At 42.3% G+C, this 23,166-nt stretch overlaps 2 long non-coding RNA genes across 2 annotated transcripts; both read left to right on the forward strand.

The window, feature by feature from the left end:
* The first annotated feature begins 2,125 nt into the window (after window positions 1–2,125).
* On the forward strand, window positions 2,126–5,557 carry LOC141027130 (uncharacterized). The gene is made up of 2 exons (XR_012189139.1): window positions 2,126–2,465; window positions 3,691–5,557. It is a non-coding gene; the product is annotated as an uncharacterized lncRNA (long non-coding RNA).
* Window positions 5,558–10,674: 5,117 nt separating this feature from the next.
* Window positions 10,675–12,647, forward strand: LOC141028110 (uncharacterized). Its single transcript, XR_012190374.1, has 2 exons — window positions 10,675–11,000; window positions 11,198–12,647. It is a non-coding gene; the product is annotated as an uncharacterized lncRNA (long non-coding RNA).
* The last annotated feature ends 10,519 nt before the right edge of the window (window positions 12,648–23,166 follow it).

The following is a 23,166-nucleotide window of genomic DNA, read 5'->3' on the forward strand; positions in this document are numbered from 1 at the left end:
AAGCTGAACCTAAGCCTGAAACTGAGTGCTTCTACTTCAAAGGAAATGGTCACTGGAAGCGGAACTACCCCAAATACTTGGCGGATAAGAAGGATGGCAATGTGAACAAAGGTATATTTGATATACATGTTATTGATGTGTACTTTACTAGTGTTCATAATAACCCCAGGGTATTTGACACCGGTTCAGGTGCTAAGATTAGTAAGAAACAGAAGTTGCAAAATGAACAGAGACTAGTTAAGGACGAGGTGATGATGTGTGTTGGAAGTGATTCCAAGGTTGATAAGATCACCATCGCACACTCCCTCTACCTTCGGGATTAGTGTTGGACCTAAATAAATGTTATTTGGTGTTTGCATTGAGCATGAATGTGATTTGATCATGTTTATTGCAATACGGTTATTCATTTAAGTAAGAGAATAATTTTTATTCTGTTTACATGAATAAAACCTTCAATTGTCATACACCCAGTGTAAATGGTTTATTGAATCTCGATCGTAGTGATACACATATTCATAATATTGATGCCAAAAGATGCAAAGTTGATAATGATAGTGCAACATATTTGTGGCACTACCGTTTAGGTCATATTGGTGTAAAGCGCATGAAGAAACTCCATATGGATGGATTTTTGGAATCACTTGATTATGAATCATTTGATACTTGCGAACCATGCCTCATGGGCAAGATGACTAAAACTCCAGAACAATGGAGCGAGCCAATCACTTATTGGAAATAATATACCGATGTATGCGGTCCGATGAGTGTTGAGGCACGCGGCGGGTATCGTTATTTTCTGACCTTCACAGATGATTTGAGCAGATATGTGTATATCTACTTAATAAAACACAAGTCTGAAACATTTGAAAAGTTCAAAGAATTTTAGAGTGAAGTGGAAAATCATCGTAACAAGAAAATAAAGTTTCTACGATCTGATCGCGAAGGCAAATATTTGAGTTACGAGTTTGGCCTTCATTTAAAACAATGTGGAATAGTTTCACAACTCACGCCACCTGGAACACCACAGCAATGGTGTGTCCGAACGTGGTAACCGTACTTTATTAGACATGGTACGATCTATGATGTCTCTTACCGATTTACCACTATCGTTTTGGGGTTATGCATTAGAGACAACTGCATTCACGTTAAATAGGGCACCATCTAAATCCGTTGAGACGAGAGCATATTAACTATGGTTTGGCAAGAAACCTAAGCTGTCATTTTTTAAAGTTTGGGGTTGCGATGCTTATGTGAAAAAGCTTCAGCCTGATAAGCTCAAACCCAAATCAGAGAAGTGTGTCTTCATAGGATACCCAAAAGAAACTGTTGGGTACACCTTCTATCATAGATCCGAGGGCAAGATCTTTGTTGCTAATAATGGATCCTTTCTAGAGAAGGAGTTTCTCTCGAAAGAAGTGAGTGGGAGGAAAGTAAAACTTGATGAGGTAATTGTACCTTACCTCGAATTGGAAAGTAGCTCATCATAGAAAACCGTTCCCGTGATGCCTACACCAACTAGAGAGGAAGCTAATGATAATTGTGACACCCGGATAATTAAGCTATAGTAATCCTCTGTTAATGATGTCATGTCACCACTGTTACTCTTGTTAAACCTCACTTGTTTCAAACACAGGTCAAATTCAAATTCCGAAACAAGTCAAATTCTTATTTCTTCAAATTGTCAAGTAAAAATGTTCGATGGGTTGAAAATATTCGCTAACTAATTGTCATGAATGATTCAACATCATTTGGAAATTAAAACAGTTCCAAATCAGCGTTTTCTTATACTTTTCCATTTGTGAAAAATCCAAATCAATTCAAACTCCTCCCAAACTTTTTGTGGTAGTGCCAAATATTGTAATGTATTTATGTGGCCAAGTTTCACATTTTTACAAAGACCAATTGGCAGCTCAAAATATTGCAAACAGATTCTGCGACAGAGTAAAAAAAAAAAGGAAAGGCCTAACTATTATGTGTTAATGGGCTCTAGTGCCATTATGCATTTTGGCCCGTCTAACAAGATTGGCCCAGCCCACCTCCACCTCATCCCCAACCTGGCTACAGGAGGCGGGGGGATCGTGGCGGCCATCCCATGGCGCCCCTGGTCCTGTGGCGGCCATCCCCGCTCCCTCCATGTGGTTAAGAGGACGCCCTCGCCCTCCTCCCTCCCTTGCCGAACCCTAGCGCGCCCCTTCCCTTTCCCCTCGCCAGATCCACCCACTCCCGAATGCCTCCGTCGCCGCTGTTGCTGTCGACCTCGCGGCCACCGTCGCCCCCACGCCGAGCTGGGAGGTCCCGCGGATCCACCATCGTCTGCTTCCTGCTCCTCATGCACGGGATCAAGCTGGGCCGGCCCCGAGCTCCGCCATCGACCTCGCCTTCAACTCGGACCCGACGCCGTTCATCTTCGATTCCGGCGCCGTCGAGCCCTCCCGAAGCCCACTTAGCACCTCAACAGGCTCGCAGTGAGCTTCTCCTCCGATTCCCCCTATTTTTCCCCTTCGAATCCATCGTCGTAGACGCCGTCCCACGCGCGCGGCCGCTCACCATGGCCGGAACTCGTCCGCGTATGCTCGCTCATGTGCTCCTGCTGCTCGTGGTTGTGCTTCTATTGCTATTACCGCGTAGCTGCTGTTGGTGCTGCTGCCAGGTACTGCCGCTGCCGCTTGCCGCCGCCGCCGCCGGCTGCTCGCCGTGCAGCCGTCCCGCTAGTCCCGCTGTGGCCGGCGCCTGTTCGCACGCCCCCGCTCGCAGCTGCGTGCTGCCGGCTGCTGCTGCGCCCGTGCGCCGTGCGCGCCTGCAACCTGCTGCTGATGCCGCTTGCTGCTGCTGCTGCCCGCCTCCACTGGCACCATGGTCGTTTCGTGCGTGCGCGCCTTTGCCCGCGAGCTTGCTGCTGCTGCGCTGCACTACTACTGTTCTTTGCTTAGCTGCTGCTATACACTGAAGCCAGCCATGGCTTCGGCGTGGCGTGTGTGAGCACAACCATGAGGCGTTGTGCCTGTGGCACTTGCCCCTTTTAATTAGTAATAGTAGGTTTAGTTTAGGGTATTTTAGTACTACTAGTTTAGTCTATAGAGCAAATGACATGTGGCCCCACTAGTTTAAATTAATTTAGACAATAATCTACCTCTATAGCACTTACATGTGGGTCCCCTGTCCAGTTTGACCAGTCAAACTGTTGACTGGGTTGACCCAGTCTATGGCATGTGGCCCCATTTGACCTTGTTGACCAGTCAATAGTTGACTGGTCAACTGCTGACCGGACACCCCCTAGACCCCACCAGTCAGCCTCTGTGGCTAGCACATGGCTGGGTACACTTGGTATTTTCTGTTTATTTGCGAATTAAAATAAATGCGGTAATTGTTTAAAATTTTGAAAAATCATATAAAATTATCCATAGCTCGGATTAAAAAGTTTTATACATGAAAGTTGCTCAGAACGACGAGACGAATCTGCTTACGCGGTCCGTTTGTCTGCGCACGTCCCTAGCATAGCGAAAGTGCAACCGTCCCCCTCCGGTTCGTTTGTCCGAAAATGCCAAATTTTGGGGAAACTTTCCCGGATGTTATCCCCTTCGCCGGTATCATGTACCCCTGCGTTAGAACACCCCTAGCTCTACCCGTTGTATTGTTATGCTTCTGTTTGCTCTGTATTTACTCTTCCTTCCCCCTCTTCTTCTTCGGTAGACCCTGAGACCGCTGCTGATGTCCCTGTGATCGACTACGTCGACGACGACCCTTCTCCCCTTTCATCGGAGCTTCTAGGCAAGCCCCCCCCCTTTGATCATCCCAATATCGCTCATTCCATTCGCTCATGCTTGCATTAGATTTTGCTATTGTTATTGATTGCTCCTATTCTGATGCATAGCCTGCTTTTGTAACTTGTTGTTGTACCTTACCTGCTTATCCTATCTGCTTAGTATAGGTTGGTTAGTGATCCATCTGTGACCCCCACCTTGTCCTTGTTACCCTTGCTTCATCATCGATGACTCGATCAACATGATCGATGGCCAGAGTTCGACACCTCACATCACACGCCCCTTTTGTTGCTCGACTCTACAGAGTTACCATCGAGTGCCGAGGGTGGAACCTCATACATCTCTGTAGTGTAGCTATTCGGTCATGGTCATCAACGGTGGTTCCTCCTTCACCATTCCCGATACGGCTCTGACCTGCAACACCTCAAGTGTGAACCTCGAGGGTGGTTCCTCTTACGTTCACCTTGATGATTACATCGAGTGGAATTCACCGAGGGTGATTCCTCGGGTTTTCCCCTTGATGTTTGGACACACGGTTACCTTGACTTTACTTGAGACCGTTGTGAAAGTCGGGCAGGCCCGGAGAGCACCCGCAAGATGGTTATGAGGCATGGCCGGGCAGGCAGGCCGCCCCCGAGTGGGCTGGGCTAGCCCTTGCCGTATTTCCAGAGACGGGGCGACGGGGTCACATTATTGTGAGTCTCTGCTAGTCTCCGCAAGCTAATAATACACTATGGTTTGGGTATTTGTTCTGAGTTGGCCTTTGGCCTTTATGTACTAACCACCACGCGAGAAAAGTTATGGGCCTCGACGTCGTAGTATCAGCCAAAGCTTTGTCAGACATCCAGTTCAGCATTGCGGCACGGCCTGGTCGGCGCCCCAGTGGAGGTGGCCTGTATCGCCCTGCGCGCAACGATCCGGAGTGCAACGGGCGATGGGCCTAGACCCCGGAGTGCTTAGGATGTAGACTGGCGGGGACCTCTCTGCTGAGCCTAGGTAGGGCTACGACGTGTTGATCTTCCGAGGCCGGGCATTGACCCAGAAAAGTGTGTCCGGCCAGAGTAATCAAGCGTGTTGGAAAACGTGGTGCACCCCTGCAGGGAAGATATATATTCGAATACCGTGTTCACGGTAATGGACGTTCAGACTTGTATCCGGATCTTATATAACTAGAAATGGATACTTGAGATATGTGATGGATATGTAGCTCCTGGATTGCTTTCTCCCAGGGAGTCGAGGAAGGATCTCTGGGCGTTAATGCTACAACATGCTTGTTAATTATAAACTGCTATTCTTTACTCTTCTACATGCTGCAAGATGCTTGGAGCTGCTTGAAGATGATAGTCTTCGATAGGCTAGGCCTTCCCATCTATTGTGGCATTCTGCAGTTCAGTCCACAGATACAACCCTTCCATTTGATACCAATGCATACTTAGTATAGATCTGATGCTTGCGAGTACTTTGGATGAGTACTCACGGTTGCTTTGCTCCCCTTTCCCCCCTTCTTTCTAGTTGTTGCAACCAGATGGTGGATCCTTGGAGCCAGATGCCACCGTCGACGGATGCTACTACATGGAGACCGCCGACGACTAGGAGTAGTTAGGAGGTCCCAGGTAGGAGGCCTTGCCTCTTCGATCGTTGATTTTTGTGCTAGCCTTCTTAAGGCATCCTTGTCTAACTTATGTTTGTACTCAGATATTATTGCTTCCGCTGACTCTTGTGTATCGAGCTTGTATTCGAGCCCTTGAGGCCCCTGGCTTGTAATATAAAGCTTGTATTATTTTGATTTGTGTCTAGAGTTGTGTTGTTATATCTTCCCGTGAGTCCCTGATCTTGATCGTACACATTTACATGTGTGATTAGTGTACGGTCGAATTGGGGGCGTCACAATAATGATAATGAAACTTCAGATCAAGTTACTACCAAACCTCGTAGGTCAACCAGAGCACGTTTCACACCAGAGTGGTACGGTAATCCTGTCCTGGAAGTCATGTTACTAGACCATGGCGAACCTACGAACTATGAGGAAGCGATGATGAGCCCAGATTCTGATAAATGGCTTGAGCCATGAAATCTGAGATAGGATCCATATATAAGAACAATGTGTGGACTTTGGTGGACTTGCCCGATGATCGGTAAGCCATTGAGAATAAATGGATCTTCAAGAGGAAGACGGACACTGATAGTAGTGTTACTATCTACAAAGCTCGACTTGTCGAAAAAGGTTTTTGATAAGTTCAAGGTGTTGACTACGATGAGATTTTCTCACTCGTATCGATGCTTAAAGTCTGTCCGAATCATGTTAGCAATTGCCACATTTTATGAAATCTGGCAAATGAATGTCAAACTGCATTCCTTAATGGATTTATTAAAAAAAGAGTTATATATGATGCAACCAGAAGGTTTTCTCAATCCTAAAGGTGCTAACAAAGTATGCAAGCTCCAGAGATCCATCTATGGACTGGTGCAAGCATCTCGGAGTTGGAATATACGCTTTGATGAGTTGATCAAAGCATATAGTTTAATACAAACTTGTGATGAATCCTGTATTTACAGGAAAGTGGGTGGGAGCACTACATCCTTTCTGATAAGTATATGTGAATGACATATTGTTGATCAGAAATGATGTAGAATTTTCTGGAAAGCATAAAGGAGTATTTGAAAGGAGTTTCTCAAAGAAAGACCTCGGTAAAGCTACTTACATATTCGACATCAAGATCTATAAAGATAGATCAAGACGCTTGATAAGACTTTCGACGAGTACATACCTTGATAAGATTTCGAAAGAGTTCAAAATGGATCAGTCAAAGAAGGATTTCTTGCCTGAGTTGTAAGGTATGAAGTTGAGTAAGACTCAAAACCCGACCACGGCAGAAGATATAGAGAGAATGAAAGTCATTCCCTATGCCTCAGCCATAGATTCTATAAAGTATGCCATGCTGTGTACCTTGCCATGAGTTTGACAAGGGGGTACGTTAGTGATCCAGGAGTGGATCACTGGACAGCGGTCAAAGTTATCCTTAGTTACCTAAGAGGACTAAGGAAATATTTCTCGGTTATGGAGGTGATAAAGAGTTCCCCGTAAAGAGTTACGTCGATGCAAGCTTTTACACCGATCTGGATGACTCTGAGTCTCAATCTGGATACATATTGAAAATGGGATCAATTAGCTAGAGTAGCTCCATGCAGAGTATTGTAGACATAGAATATTTGCAAAATTCATACGGCTCTGAATGTGGCAGACCCGTTGACTAAAATTCTCTCACAAGCAAAACATGATCACACCTTAATACTCTTTGGGTGTTAATCACATAGCGATGTGAACTAGATTATTGACTCTACTGCAAGTGGGAGACTGAAGGAAATATGCCCTAGAGGCAATAATAAAGTTGTTATTTATATTTCCTTATATCATGATAAATGTTTATTATTCATGCTAGAATTGTATTAACCGAAAACTTAGTACATGTGTGAATACAAAGACAAAACTGAGTGTCCCTAGTATGCCTCTACTTGACTAGCTCGTTAATCAAAGATGGTTAAGTTTCTTGACCATAGACATGTGTTGACATTTGATGAACGGATCACATCATTAGAGAATAATGTGATGGACAAGACCCACCTGTTAGCTTAGCATTATGATCGTTTAGTTTTATTGCTATTGCTTTCTTCATAACTTATACATATTCCTCTGACTATGAGATTATGCAACTCCCGAGTACAGGAGGAACACCTTGTGTGCTATCAAACGTCACAACGTAACTGGGTGATTATAAAGATGCTCTACAGGTGTCTCCGAAGGTGTTTGTTGGGTTGGCATAGATCAAGATTAGGATTTGTCACTCCTTGTATCGGCGAGGTATCTCTGGGCCCTCTCGGTAATGCACATCACTATAAGCCTTGCAAGCAATGTGACTAATGAGTTAGTTGCGGGATGATGCATTACAGAACGAGTAAATAGACTTGCTGGTAACGAGATTGAACTAGGTATGATGATACCGACGATCGAATCTCGGGCAAGTAACATACCGATGACAAAGGGAATGACTTATGTTGTTATGCAGTTTGACCAATAAAGATCTTCGTAGAATATGTAGGAACCAATATGAGCATCTAGGTTCCACTATTGGTTATTGACCGGAGATGTGTCTCGGTCATGTCTACATAGTTCTCAAACCCGTAGGGTCCGCACGCTTAACGTTCGATGACGATTTGTATTATGAGTTGTGTGTTTTGGTGACCGAAGTTTATTCAGAGTCCCGGATGAGATCACGGACATGACAAGGAGTTCTCGAAATGGTCGAGAGGTAAAAATTGATATATTTGAAGGTTATATACGGACACCGGAATGGTTCCGAAGAGGTTCGGGAATTTTTCGGAGTACCGGGAGGTTACCGGAACCCCCCGGGAAAGTTAATGGGCCTCAGGGCCATAGTGGAGAGAGGGAGGCAGGCCACAAGAGGTGGCGCGCGCCTCTCCCTGCCCAATCCGAATTGGACAGGGGGTGGGGGCGCGACCCCCCCTTTTGTTCTCCCTCTCCCCTCTTTCCCCTTCCCCCTCTCCGTTGGGAGGAAGGGGGGCCGAATCCTACTAGGAGTGGAGTCCTAGTAGGACTACCCCCCCCCCCCCCCTGGCGAGCCTCCTCCTGGCCGGCAACCTCCTCCCCCTCTCCTTTATATACGGGGGCGGGGGACACCCCAAAGGCACATCAATTGTTCTTTTAGCCGTGTGCAGTGCCCCCCTCCACAGTTTACTCCTCCGGTCATAGCGTCGTAGTGCTTAGGTGAAGCCCTGCGCGGATCACATCACCATCACCGTCACCACGCCGTCGTGCTGACGGAACTCTCCCTCGACCCTCTGCTAGATCAAGAGTTCGAGGGACGTCATCGAGCTGAACGTGTGCTAAACTCGGAGGTGTCGTACGTTTGATACTAGATCGGTTGGATCGTGAAGACGTTCGACTACATCAACCGCGTTAACCTAACGCTTCCGCTTTCGGTCTACGAGGGTACGTGGACACACTCTCCCCCTCTCGTTGCTATGCATCTCCTAGATAGATCTTGCGCGAGCGTAGGAATTTTTTTAAAATTGCATGCTGCGTTCCCCAACAAATCATTCATCTATTGTGTGATTAAAGGCTCTGTAGTGTCAGAGAATAATCTCAGGTTGTACTGGTTGGTCTGCTGTGTATAAGTCCTGAAAAATGATGCAGCAAGTGCCTCCATTTCCTGAATATCATCTGTAATGCTGCCATCTTCCTTCTCCACCTGGCTAAATTTATTTTTCTTCTTCCTCCATGTGGCCTTACGGTGGAGAACATCAGTATTTCTGTCGCCATAACGTAGGTAATCCTTTCTCGATCTTTGCTTCTAGAAAAGCTCTTCCTTCTCTAGCAGGCTATCTAAATCTTTTTCTAAACGTCTTTGGATCATCTCTCTGTTTGGATTCTTACTGTGTGCAGTCGCTTCCAATTCTCTCCGTGTCTTTTCTATTTTCCTTGGCACTGAGCCTACTGTTTTGATGCTCCATGAGTGCAACACAGCCATCACTCCCTGCAATTTAGTTGCTACACCTCCTAGGTTTGTTGCTCGTCTATGCATGGCCCATGAAATTTCCACCTCTTCTGCTAAGGCTTTTTTCCTTTTCCCAAAAATGTTCATATCTACGTCACTCACGGCCATAACTTCTCCCATTCGATTTCTAAGTGAGAGGAGATAAGGTGTTTCACCTGGCAGTCCGAGAAAATGTTCGACCATTCTGGGCATGCCAAGGCACGATCGAGTTTTACTTTAACGTTACATCTGGCCGTTTGTTTAATATCGTACGTCCACTACGTGCTAGAGAATTCAAGATCGTGGAGGTCACAATGTGACAAGATTTCTCAGAAGTCCATAATTCCATGACTATAGATAAAAAAATGTAATATAATTATAAGTGTGACCAATAGGTTGAAGATGAATTTTAATAGTAGGCAAAACAACCATGAGGCACCACATTGAAATCTACAACGCAATATTATGTTATCATACTTAGATAGCTTGAAGGAAAAAATCCGATGTGTCCCCTAGCCAAAATTTTGTATTAATGTGTAACAAAGGAAGGATGGAAGCAATGTAAGCATCATTTAGTTTAGACATAATATTCCAATCAATGATACACACCATCAACATATTTAGGATGATTCGGGTTTGATGGTATGCCGATACTGGACGAAAAAACACAATAAACATAAGCTCAACATTACTTCTGAAAATGCACAAAACATAAAAGAAGTATGAGTAAAGAATATGAATATGGAATCCCTATTTGTATTAATATGGGATCTGATGTGTCCCCTATCCAAATTTCTGTATTGATATGGAAAGGACGAAAGAAGAATCGGCCATTAGTAAGAAATCCGAAAACATTAGTAAGAAACCCGAAGAAATTACTTTTTATGTTGAGAAAAGGCCCAGAAAACTGGCTCTATCCTCTATAGTGGCCTAACTACAAACTCAGCGAGATGCCCTTCTCATGAGAACCATGATTATAGCCTTACACCCAGAGGACTTACCACTATGTTAGAAGCAAATTCTCAAAATATTGAAAAATAAAATATGAAATCAACACTATCTGGAATATATCAACACAATTATGATCATAATAACAAAACACACCTAAGTATATCTTCCTAATATCTCTTGCTTTCAGTGTAGTAGATAATATCATGTATTCTTCCAATGGATGCGATAACATATATAGATGCGACTAGGGGATACCAATATTCTATTGGAGATTATAATACTATAAATTTCATCTGCACAACATGATTTCTCGTATATATTTGGATGAACTGTGGGGGGTGCACCCATCATTCACAAAAAATGTGCAAAAACTACCCAATGGTATCTAAAAATACAGTATGCTACCTAATTTTGGACCTCTCTCATTCAAGAGGTTTTTAATTTTGAATTTTTTCACGATTTTGACTGGGCAACAATTTTGATTGAGGTTATTTTGGATTTGGCTCATAGTTCTTATTCAATTGAGGTGTTCCATTTCGGATCTGGTTCATAATTTTGACTAGGTCAATGATTTCGATTGAGGTGTCTGGTTTTGAATTTGGTTCACGATTTTGAATGGCCCAATGATTTCTCAAATCAATCAGCTAGTTTGCCCATAAAAATACTTGAGTCCCCCGCACTCTCTCATCACCTGGCAAAAGGAATCGTCAACATGCGACACTATAACACCAAAATAGTACGTTCGTTCATCAGCACAAGAAACTTTCTCACATACATGTGGGTTGATTAGCAAATAACACATCATCACACCTCTAAAATGGCCCATGATATGTCCATTTTGCATCATGCTTTCCTACTATTATTTATAATGTTTTTATGCACAATAATGCTTTTTGGAGTAATTCTAATGCCTTTTCTCTCATAATATGCTAGGTTTACACAAGGACGAAGAATACCGTCAGCTGGAATTCTGGACCTGAAAAAGCTACGCCAGGCCACCTACTCTGCACAACTCCAAATGAGCTGAAACTTCACGGAGATTTTTTATCAAATATATAAGAATTATTGGAGCAAATAACTACCATAGGGGGGCCACCAGGTGGGCACAATCCACCTGGGCGCGCCAGGTCCCCCAGGCGCGCCCTAGTGGGTTGTGCCTTCCTCGGCCCACCTCCGGTGCCCCTCTTCTGTTATATAAGTCATTTTGACCTAGAAAATAAATAAGGAGAAGACTTTCGGGACGAAGCGCCGCCGTATCGAGGCGGAACTTGGCCAGGAGCACTTTTACCCTCCGATGGAGCGATTCTGCCGAGGGAACTTCCCTCCTGGAGGGGGAAATCATCATCATCATCATCACCAACAACTCTCCCATCTTGGGGAGGGAAATCTCCATCATCATCTTCAACAACACCATCTCCTCTCAAACCCTAGTTCATCTCTTATGTTCAATCTTTGTACCGAAACCTTAGATTGGTGCTTGTGGGTGGCTAGTACTGTTGATTATATCTCGTAGTTGATTACTATATGGTTTATTTGGTAGAATATTATATGTTCAGACCCATTATGCTATTTAATACCCCTCTGATATTGAGCATGATTATCATTTGTGAGTAGTTACTTTTGTTCTTGAGGTCACGGAAGAAATCTTGTTGCAAGTAATCATGTGAACTTGATATGTGTTCAATATTTTGATGATATGTATGTTGTGATTCCTTTAGTGGTGTCATGTGAACGTCGACTACATGGCACTTCACCTTATTAGGGCCTAAGGCAATGCATTGTGGAGTAGTTATTAGATAATGGGTTGCGAGAGTGACAAAAGCTTAAACCCTAGATTTATGCGCTACTTCGTAAGGGAATGATTTGGGTCCAAAAGTTTAATGCTATGGTTAGATTTTATTTTAATACTTTTCTCGTAGTTGCGGATGCTTACGAGGGGGTTAATCATAAGTAGGAGGTTTGTTCAAGTAAGAACAACACCTAAGCACCGGTCCACCCACATATCAAATTATCAAAGTAGCGAACACGAATCAAACCAACATGATGAAACTGACTAGATGAAATTCACGTGTACCCTCAAGAATGTTTTGCTTATCATAAGAGACCGTTTTGGCCTGTCCTTTGCCTAAAAAGGATTGGGCTACCTTGCTGCACTTTTGTTACCGTTACCGTACTTGCTCGTTACAAATTATCTTGCTACCAAACTACTTGTTACTTATAATTTCAGTACTTGCAGAGAAACACCTTGCTGAAAAGTACTTGTCATTTCCTTCTGCTCCTCGTTGGGTTCAACACTCTTACTTATCAAAAGGACTACGATTGATCCCCTATACTTGTGGGTCATCAGCCCGCCAAAACACCTCATTATATAAAAAAATTAAAATATACATCGTCCTCTCTCACACGCGCGTAATCAATAAAAAATTAGGAAATCCCGACAACACAAATGACGCAACAAAGCGCGCACAACCCTTCTAGTCACTACATGAACCGCTATTCCTTAAAAGGGTAAAAGAATAGCATTATAGCATTGTATAAGCTAACTAAAAATTAATGAACACATCAGCATAATCTGGCAGATTTAAAACACATGCAACAAAATCGTGTAGTTTCTGTATCATATAAAGAGTAGAAGATGTGAAATGATGCAAAGATAACAGAGTGAAAGATAGCTTGTCTAAAAACTCAAGAAAATATAATAGTTGCCTTCTCGCAAAAAAGAAAAGGAAATGTAATGGTTGCCAATCTAGGAAGTGACAGATATGACAAGATAAACACCATAATCTTGTATACCTAAATAGTTGATTGATAACCCACAAGTATACGGGATCAATTGTAGCCTCTTTCGATAAGTAAGAGTGTCGAACCCAACGAGGAGCTAAAGGTAGAACAAATATTCCCTCAAGTTCTATCGACCACCGATACAACTCTACGCACGCTTAACGTTCGCTTTACCTAGAACAAGTATGAAACTAGAAGTACTTTGTAGGTCTTGTTGATAAGTTTGCAAGATAATAAAGAGCGCGTAAATAAAAACTAGGGGTTGTTTAGATAAATACACAACTAAGTTAGTTTTAGCAAAAAGCTTTTTGTCACGAGAAAGTTATTTGTCCCTAGGCAATCGATAACTAGACCGGTAATCATTATTGCAATCTTATTTGAGGGAGAGGCATAAGCTAACATACTTTCTCTTCTTGGATCATATGCACTTATGATTGGAACTCTAGCAAGCATCCGCAACTACTAAAGATCATTAAGGTAAAACCCAACCATAGCATTAAAGTACCAAGTCCTCTTTATTCCCATACGCAAACAACCTACTTACTCGGGTCTGTGCTTCTGTCACTCACGCCACCCACCATAAGCAAATCATGAACGTATTGCAACACCCTACAGCGGGAATCCCTCACGCTTGCGCGACACGGAGAGCACCATAGGACAGCACCAATAATAAAACATGCAACTCAAACCAATCACGATCATCAATTAACCCATAGGACAAAACGGATCTACTCAAACATTGTAGGATATCCATACATCATTGGGAAATAATATATAGCGTTGAGCACCATGTTTAAGTAGAGATTACAGCGGGTAAAAGAGGGGTTACACCGCTGCATAGAGGGGGGGAGAGTTCGTGATGACGGCGGTGAAGTTGTTGGTCTAGATTGCGGTGACGATGATGGCCCCGACGGCACTCCGGTGCCACCGGAAGCGAGGGGGAGAGAGCCCCCTCCTTCTTCTTCTTCCTTGACCTTCTCCCTAGATGCGAGAAGGGTTTCCCCTCTTGTCCATGTTCTCCATGGCGTGGGAGGGGCGAGAGCCCCTCCGAGATTGGATCTGTCTCTCCGTCTCTCTCTGTTTCCGCGTTCCCAGATCTGGCTTTTCACCGTTTCTTTTATAACCGGAGATCCGTAACTCCGATTGGGCTGAATTTTGGACATGATCTCTATCCGGATAATAGCTTTCTTGCGGCGAAAGAAGGGCTCTAACCACCTTACGGCCTGACCCCTGGGGCGCGCCCCCTACCTCGTGGCCCCCTCGGGCATCGTATCGCGTTGATTCTTCTTCCCAGAAATCACATATATTCCAAAAAAAACTCCGTTAGTTTTTATCCCATTTGGACTCCGTTTGATATGGATTTTCTGCGAAACAAAAAACATACAACAAACAGGAACTGGCACTGGGCACTGGATCAATATGTTAGTCCCAAAAATAGTACAAAATGTTGCCAAAAGTATATGAAAGTTGTAGAATATTGGCATGGAACAATCAAAAATTATAGATACGACGGAGACGTATCAGCATCCCCAAGCTTAATTCCTACTCGTCCTCGAGTAGGTAAATGATAAAAAAGATAATTTTTGATGTGGAATGCTACCTAGCATAATCTTGATCACATATTCTAATCATGGCGTGAATATTAAGACACGAGTGATTCAAAGAAATAGTCTATCATTTGACATTAAGATAATAATAGTTCAAGCATACTAATAAAGCAATCATGTCTTTTCAAAATAACATGGCCAAAGAAAGTTATCCCTACAAAATCATATAGTCTGGCTATGCTCCATCTTCACCACACAAAATATTCACATCATGCACAACCCCGATGACAAGCCAAGCAATTGTTTCGTACTTTTGACGTTCTCAAACCTTTTTAACTTTCACGCAATACATGAGTGTGAGCCATGGACATAGCACTATGGGTGGAATAGAATATGATAATGGGGGTTGTGTGGAGAAGACAAAAAGGAGAAAGTCTCACATTGACGCGGCTAATCAACGGGCTATGGAGATGCCCATCAATTGATGTCAATGCAAGGAGTAGGGATTGCCATGCAACGGATGCACTAGAGCTATAAGTATATGAAAGCTGAAACTGAAAACTAAGTGGGGGTGCATCCAACTTGCTTGCTCATGAAGACCTCGGGCATTTGAGGAAGCCCATCATCGGAATATACAAGCCAAGTTCTATAATGAAAATTCCCACTAGTATATGAAAGTGATAACTCAAGAGACTCTCTATATGAAGAACATGGTGCTACTTTGAAGCACAAGTGTGGTAAAAGGATAGTAACATTGCCCCTTTTTTCTTTTTTCTTATTTTTTTTGCGGGCTTCTTTGGCCTCTTTTTTTTTCTTGGGGCAATGCTCTAATAATGATGATCATCACACTTTTATTTACTTACAACTCAATATTACAACTCGATACTAGAACAAAGATATGACTCTATATGAATGCCTCTGGCGGTGTACCGGGATGTGCAATGATCTAGAGTAGTAATGACATCAAAAAACGGATAGGCCATGAAAACATCATGCTAGCTATCTTACGATCATGCAAAGCAATATGACAATAAATGCTCAAGTCATGTATATGATGATAATGGGAGTTGCATGGCAATATATCTCGGAATGGCTATGGAAATGCCATGATAGGTTGGTATGGTGGCTGTTTTGAGGAAGATATAAGGAGGCTTATGTGTAACAGAGCGTATCATATCACGGGGTTTGGATGCACCGGTGAAGTTTGCACCAACTCTCAAGGTGAGAGAGGGCAATGCACAGTACCGAAGAGGCTAGCAATGATGGAAGGGTGACAGTGCGTATAATCCATGGACTCAACATTAGTCATAAAGAACTCACATACTTATTGCAAAAATCTATTAGTCATTGAAACAAAGTACTACGCGCATGCTCCTAGGGGGATAGATTGGTAGGAAAAGACCATCGCTCGTCCCCGACCGCCACTCATAAGGAAGACAATCAATAAATACCTCATGCTCCAACTTCGTTACATAACGGTTCACCATACGTGCATGCTACGGGAATCACAAACCCCAACACAAGTATTTCTACAATCCACAACTACCCACTAGCATGACTCTAATATCATCTTTATATCGCAAAACTATTGCAAGGAATCAAACATATCATATTCAGTGATCTACAAGTTTTATGTAGGATTTTATGACTAACCATGTGAATGACCAGTTCCTGTCAACTCTCTAAATAGATATAAGTGAAGCAAGAGAGTTTAATTCTTTCTACAAAAGATATGCCCACGCTCTAACAAATATAAGTGAAGCAAAAGAGCATTCTACAAATGGCGGTTTTCTATGTGAAGAGAAACAGGCAATCCAAACTTCAAATGATATAAGTGAAGCACATGAAGCATTCTATAAAGCCATACTCAAAAAATATAAGTGAAGTGCAAAGAGCATTCTATAAATCAACCATGGACTATATCATACCAGCATGGTGCATAAAAGAAAAGTGAAAACTAAATGCTAAAGACGCTCCAAGATTTTCACATATCACATGAATGAAACGAATCCGAAAACATACCGATATTTGTTGAAGAAAGATGGGATGCCTTCCGGGGCATCCCCAAGCTTAGACGCTCGAGTCTCCTTGAATATTTACTTGGGGTGCCTTGAGCATCCCCAATATTGAGCTCTTTCCTCTCCTCCTTCTCCTCACATCGAGACCTCCTCGATGTTCGAACACTTCATCCACACAAAACTCAACAGAAAACTCGGTAAGATCCGTTAGTATAATAAAGCAAATCACTACTCTAAGTACTATTGCAAACCAATTCATATTTTGTTTTTGCATTGTAGCTACTGTAATATAACTTTTCCATGGCTTAATCCACTGATAGAAATCGATAGTTTCATCAAAACAAGCAATCTATGCATCAAAAACAGAATCTGTCTTAAACAGGGCAGTCTGTAGTAATCTGAACATTCACCATACCTCTGATACTCCAAAAATTCTGCCAAAATTATGAAAAATAAACAATTTATATAGAAAGACAGTGCAAAAAGTTTCAGAACCATTTGATGTTCCAGTAAAAAAAATTAAAATCGCGCACTACAGCCAAAGTTTCTGTCCTGCACCGCACAAACCAACAAGCATTGTAAACATCCTAAAGGCAAACCTTGGCACATTATTTTTATAATACAATGGAATTGTACAAGGGGATAATTAATTTTGTTGAAAAGTTGCTGTAATCAAGATTCACAAAGTTTTCGTGAGCATAAACAAAGTTCAAGGCTAGCTCCCACTTCAACAATGCTCGTCTTTCTCACTTTCACTTTCCTTTTTTGAAAAAGTTTTAGGTTCCCCTCTTTATTTTTTTGTTTTTTAAACTTTATAAAAGCACTCAACAGAAATAAATGACTCTCTAAAACTTCCGGGTTGTCTCCCAGGCAGCGCTTTCTTTAAAGCCATTAAGCTAGGCATAAAGTGCTCAAGTAATGGATCCACCCGGATCCCAAGGTATGTCAAAGCCAATTAGAATCAACAATGATTTAGAATTTAGTAGTGAGCACAAAGCAACATATATCAAGCAATGACGAAGTCTAACTCTCTTCCTATGCATTGGCATGTCATAAAAGAACAATTCATGCACACAAAGTAAAGGCCAACGCATAGTATAAACAGTTTCTTGCAATTTTTTCGTGTTGGAAACATAAAGAGGCGGAGATGTAGTTCCTCTCTCATAATAATTGCAAGTAGGAGCAGCAAGCACATGCATATTATATCTATCAAAATCATCATGTGTAATAGTAAAACGCAACCTATCAATATAATCCTTAATAAGGGCAAACTTCTCCGATATAGTGTAGTCGGGAGAATTCAAAAAGATAATAGGACTATCATGCGTGGGTGCAATAGCAACAATTTCATGTTTAACATAAGGAACTATAGCAAGTTCATCTACATAAGCATAATTCATATTGGCATCTTGGCTACAAGCATAGCAAGCATCATCAGAAAGGGATATTTCAAAAGAATCAACGGGATCATAACAATCATCATAGCAATCATCCTTCGGTAAGCACGAAGGGAAATTAAACAATGTATGAGTTGAGGAGTTACTCTTATTAGAAGGTGGGCACGGGTAGCTAATCTGCTCTTCCTCCTTTTGTTCTTCGCTCTCCTCATCATCTTTTTCATCCAATGAGCTCACAGTGTCATTAATTTCTTCTTCCATAGACCCCTGCAAAATATTAGTCTCTTCTTGGACAGCGGAGACTCTCTAAATAAAATCATCAATATCGGAATTGAATTCATAATTCTCATAGCAATATTTAAGTATAGCAAAATTTTCAGGTCTGTAAACAACATCATCAAGATTTTCACACTCTTTAAACAAAGATTCAATTTCATAAGCACCCATAAAAGCAACGAATTCTTCTATTTGTTCCACGCCATAGTAATCATATATACCATTAGCATAAGAAGCCAAGGTTTTATCATCATTAAATTTGCATGAAAGGGAAGGCGTGGAGCCTTCATTCTAGAGCAACAAGTATAATCATATCTCAAGCATAGCAATGCAACTTATGAATTTTATCCCATAATAGTTTCCCTTTTTGAGTCAAGCGATAATCCCTAAAGTATTCACGTTGATCCAACGTGTCTCCCATTACTAAGTTGAATGGGGTTTTCTTAGGATTATCAAAGTAGTACATAATATCTTTCACATAATGAGCATCGAGGGTTTTAGGAGGTTCCCCATCTCCATGAGTAGCAAGTACACCTATTTTTTTGGTATTTCGTGTTCCATATCCATAACTAAAGGCAGAGAACAACTTGGAACAACAAATAAAAACTACTTAGTGATAAAGCAAACAAGCACACAGGAGAATATTCACCCCACGCTATAACCCCCGGCAACGGTGCCAGAAAAAGGTCTTGATAACCCACAAGTATAGGGGATCAATTGTAGCCGCTTTTGATAAGTAAGAGTGTCGAACCCAACGAGGAGCTAAAGGTAGAACAAATATTCCCTCAAGTTCTATCGACCACCGATACAACTCTACGCACGCTTAACGTTCGCTTTACCTAGAACAAGTATGAAACTAGAAGTACTTTGTAGGTGTAATTGGATAAGTTTGCAAGATAATAAAGAGCGCGTAATAAAAACTAGGGGCTGTTTAGATAAATACACAACTAAGTTAGTTTTAGCAAAAAGCTTTTTGTCACGAGAAAGTTATTTGTCCCTAGGCAATCGATAACTAGACCGGTAATCATTATTGCAATCTTATTCGAGGGAGAGGCATAAGCTAACATACTTTCTCTTCTTGGATCATATGCACTTATGATTGGAACTCTAGCAAGCATCCGCAACTACTAAAGATCATTAAGGTAAAACCCAACCATAGCATTAAAGTACCAAGTCCTCTTTATTCCCATACGCAAACAACCTACTTACTCGGGTTTGTGCTTCTGCCACTCACGCCACCCACCATAAGCAAATCATGAACGTATTACAACACCCTACAGCGGGAATCCATCACGCTTGCGCAACACGGAGAGCACCATAGGATAGCACCAATAATAAAACATGCAACTCAAACCAATCACGATCATTAATTAACCCATAGGACAAAACAGATCTGCTCAAACATCATAGGATAACCATACATCATTGGGAAATAATATATAGCATTGAGCACCATGTTTAAGTAGAGATTACAGCTGGTAAAAGAGGGGTTACACCGCTGCATAGAGGGGGGAAGAGTTGGTGATGACGGTGGTGAATTTGTTGGTGTAGATTGCGGTGACGATGATGGCCCTGACGGCACTCCGGTGCCACCGGAAGCGAGGGGGAGAGAGCCCCCCTCCTTCTTCTTCCTTGACCTTCTCCGTAGATGGGAGAAGGGTTTTCCCTCTGGTCCATGGTCTCCATGGCGTGGGAGGGGCGAGAGCCCTTCCGAGATTGGATCTGTCTCTCCGTCTCTCTGTGTTTCTGCATTCCCAGATCTGGCTTTTCACCGTTTCTTTTATAACCGGAGATCCGTAACTCCGATTGGGCTGAATTATGGACACGATCTCTATCCGGATATTAGCTTTCTTGCCGCGAAAGAAGGGCTCCAATCGCCTTACGGGGTGTCCACAAGGGTCCGTGGCGCGCCTGATCCCCTGGGGCGCGCCCCTGCCTCGTGGCCCCCTCGGGCATCGTATCGCGTTGATTCTTCTTCCCAAAAATCACATATATTCCAAAAAAATCTCCGTCAGTTTTTATCCCGTTTGGAATCCGTTTGATATGGATTTTTTGCGAAACAAAAAACATGCAACAAACAGGAACTGGCACTGGGCACTGGATCAATATGTTAGTCCCAAAAATAGTATAAAAAGTTGCCAAAAGTATATGAAAGTTGTAGAATATTGGCATGGAACAATCAAAAATTATAGATATGGCGGAGACATATCATTGATCCCCACTAACTCAATTATCTTAATATGCAACTATGACAACTCATCATGTCTCCATGCATGCACCACTAACTTTAGTTCTCTACACATGCATGCCACCATGTATGAAAAAGACTCCCCTTAACATGCATGCTACTCATATTTAATAATTACTCTACAACTATGTAAAAATCAAATATAATAAATTACACGTATTTTAGTTTATTTCCCTTATTTCTAATGCAAATAATACATGTTCATACTGCCAAACCTCAATAAATACTTACTTCAATTCCCGCGACAACGCGCGTGATATCATCTCTAGTACATAGTATTATCTGGATGGAGTGGGAGAAAATAAATAGTTTGAGCACATGACTTCATGGGAACCTACAAGCATGCATGCAAATCAAAAGGTTTGAGAATACAACACGAAAACATCATTGCATGAATCATCTGTATATGTATTGTCAAACAATTAAAGGTGCACTGGTGCGCGTCAGTCCTAAACAAACAGTTTTTAACCCCTTTCCGTGATGGCCTTCGGAACCGTCGCCAAGTGAGTGTGTGCGATAGGGGGTCCTTCCCACACGACCCAAAAACCGTCGGGGATATGGAACAATAATCGTGTGTGATGCGGCACACACTAAATTCTTTCGCACGTGTGGTATCGGTGATTAAGCGTTTCTAATGACGCAGTGAAACCACATGGTCTGTCGTAACGAACCGTTTGGGAAACAGTATGTAAGGCACACGGGCCAACATACGAACTGTGTGCGATTTGTGCCCTATCACACACGAGTTTTCTGCGTAACCCGTCTGCCATGCTAGACTCCATCGCACACGTTTTCCAACAATTACCGTCTGCGATAATGTTGTATCACAAATGGTTCAGGAGCCCCTTCGCACACATACAAGTGCTGCAGACCGTTTGTCATTTTTTAGGTATCACCGACGGTTGCCGCAAGAGTGACGTGTGCTTTTCGTTTGGGATCCCACACGTTTCCTGAAAAAATACGACTGGGATTGTATTTTGCATTGGGCACGGTTTACTCCCAGTTCTCGTGTGCGATAACGCGATATCACAAACGGCTCCGGAGAACCTACGCACACGTAGTAGCGACGCAAATCATTTGCGATCTGCCGTGTATCACCGACGGTTCCGCTACGATTGACGTATGCTTTCCGATGTGGATCACACACACTCATTTAGTTGAACCGTGTGCGGAGCAATTGCCAGGTTAAAACAAAAATGTCCCATTTTGAATCAGCACGCAAAAAGAAAATTCGCCACAATATTCAATTGAACAAATAAACAAAAATATCCCATTTTGAATTGGCACGCAAAAAGCAAATTCGCCACAATATTCAATTGAACAAATAGTGTCCAGAGGAAGAACATTCATCAGATTTTGCAACAATTGCCATTGAACATATGGTAGCTAAATTCCAATGATTTGTCCACACATATATGCATTACATAATTAATCATAGTGTACGAAATACGAAGACCTCATCAGATGGAAAAAATGGATCCATGCGTTATATGTTTAGCGGCTAACTCTTACTCAATGTTTCAGGAGAACGCATGCTGAAATCTTCATTATCACCAGTGGGATTGATGTAGTGATCCAGGAAGAAGTCGTTGATAAATCTCCGAACCATCAGCAATTCCCCAGCCGGGAGAGGTTCAGGGGTCCTCGGTTTTAAGATGAGCTGCAGTATTTTTAAGATCAGAATGTGCCATATGAGTGGAGTAGAAGATATTAATTAAGATAGACTTACTGGTACTAATTCACGAGGATCGTCACAACTATCAACAGATTTGCAGATGGAGATCATGTGTCTGCAAACATAGTATCCACAAAGGTTGGTCCCTGCTTCTTGCTGAGGACACTGAAAGTTTTTGTACAAAATTAGTCATGTATTTGTCCTGTTAGGAACAACCTAACCGGTGTTAGATGTATTATTTTTTCTTTGGACAAAATAGAAAGAGGTTTATTTAGAAGCTTGAACATTTGACTAGCGTAATGAAAGGTATTTGCAGACTGTTGGATAAATTTTCCAAAAATAATGGATTTCGGTGTGTTACCGGAGAAATGATCTCGTGCTGCAGAGGTAGTTTCCTCTTGAACAGGTTCACTGTTTTAGTTTCCCACAATGCGAGCACACTGCAAATGATGATGAATTTTGATAACATCAATTATTGAACCAGATATGAATGCAAATTAATTTCAACATCATAGTATTCAATACCTATCCAAGAATTGCTGAAGATGCGTTAGATCCTGAGCGTTTGTTGACTCTCTGAGAGATCGATGTAGTAAATTGTGTTCTTGTTTGGAACTATGAACACCAATATCCAGTGATGTTGCTACATATTAAGAAAGCGATGAACTTACAAATGATGTCGAAATATGAAAGACAATCAGTGTATGAGTGGTTGTTTACTTGACTTACCGTTCATGATATGGCCTGAGAAATGATTCTGCATGGGACGTGTTTTCAAAGATACGGACGACCATGTTAACGGCCCAATCCCGTTGGTCCTTTTCATGTAATGTTGTGCCATTTGCTAATGTGGGATCTATGAAATACACACTCTCACTTTGTCTTCTCTGCGCGTTCAATCCCCTGAGAGGAATAAAATGCAGTTAGTTGTTTATCATTTACAACCTTGTATGGAGAAGT

This window comes from Aegilops tauschii, chromosome 7, assembly GCF_002575655.3.
Source record: "Aegilops tauschii subsp. strangulata cultivar AL8/78 chromosome 7, Aet v6.0, whole genome shotgun sequence".
Taxonomy (NCBI): domain Eukaryota; kingdom Viridiplantae; phylum Streptophyta; class Magnoliopsida; order Poales; family Poaceae; genus Aegilops; species Aegilops tauschii.